The sequence below is a fragment of the Chiloscyllium punctatum genome, chromosome 31, assembly GCF_047496795.1.
Source record: "Chiloscyllium punctatum isolate Juve2018m chromosome 31, sChiPun1.3, whole genome shotgun sequence".
NCBI lineage: Eukaryota > Metazoa > Chordata > Chondrichthyes > Orectolobiformes > Hemiscylliidae > Chiloscyllium > Chiloscyllium punctatum.
The window spans coordinates 74,654,849-74,655,783 of record NC_092769.1 but is presented as its reverse complement, the minus strand read 5'-3'; positions in this window follow the sequence as shown (position 1 = coordinate 74,655,783).

The window sequence follows — 935 nt, the reverse complement described above, 5'->3', positions numbered from 1 at the left end:
TTTCTGTGCGGTCTGTTGGAGACTGGGCTCGGGGAAACGTTACATCTGCTGTTTAAACACAGTCTGTACAGGAAATACCCTTTCTCTCCCTCAGCATTCTCCGAGAGTGTTTTAAACCTTATCCAGAATTCACTTATTAAGGTAAATAGCATTGTTTCTGGTTTAAAAACTCTCTCTCTGCTTCATAGAGTCATACAGCACAGAAACAGACCCTTCAATCCAACCAGTCCATTCCATAAATAATCCCAAACTAAAGCAGTCCCACCTGCCTGCCCCAGGCCCAAATCCCCCTCACCCCCCCCCAAACCTTTCCTATTTGTCTACTTAGATGTCTTTTAAGTGTTGTAACTGTACCTGCATCCACCACTTCCTCAGGAAGTTCATTCCACATGCAAACTACCCTGTGTAAAACTTTTGCTTCCCGTGTCTTTTTTTAATCTTCTCTCACCTTCGAAAAAAAGTCCTCTAGTCTTGAAATCCCCCGTCCTGGGGAAAAGACACCTATCCGTGCCCCTCATGATTTTATAAACCTCGATAAGGTCACCCCTCCACCTCCTACACTCCAGTGGAAAAACGTCCCAGTCTTTCTTGATCATTCAAACCCACTGAAGTGCTTCTTCATAACCCAAGTATCCCAGTCTTGTAAACAGAGCTTCAGTGACCACTTAGAACCACAGCAAACATTTTTTTATTAATCAGCACCTATGGGACCAGGAGTGTGCTGATTGATTCAATATTCAGATAATCAAGAGGTCCACACGATCAATGTAAAAGCACACACTAAATAAGAGAAATGTAATGCAGGGGGTATACAGGTCACTGTTATACTTTATTTAAGTGATTTATGCTGTAAATAATAATGCAATTTTGGCTTAAATACAACTTAGCAACAGACAGCCTTCTCACTTACACCTTCAACTGGCTATCCGGACATC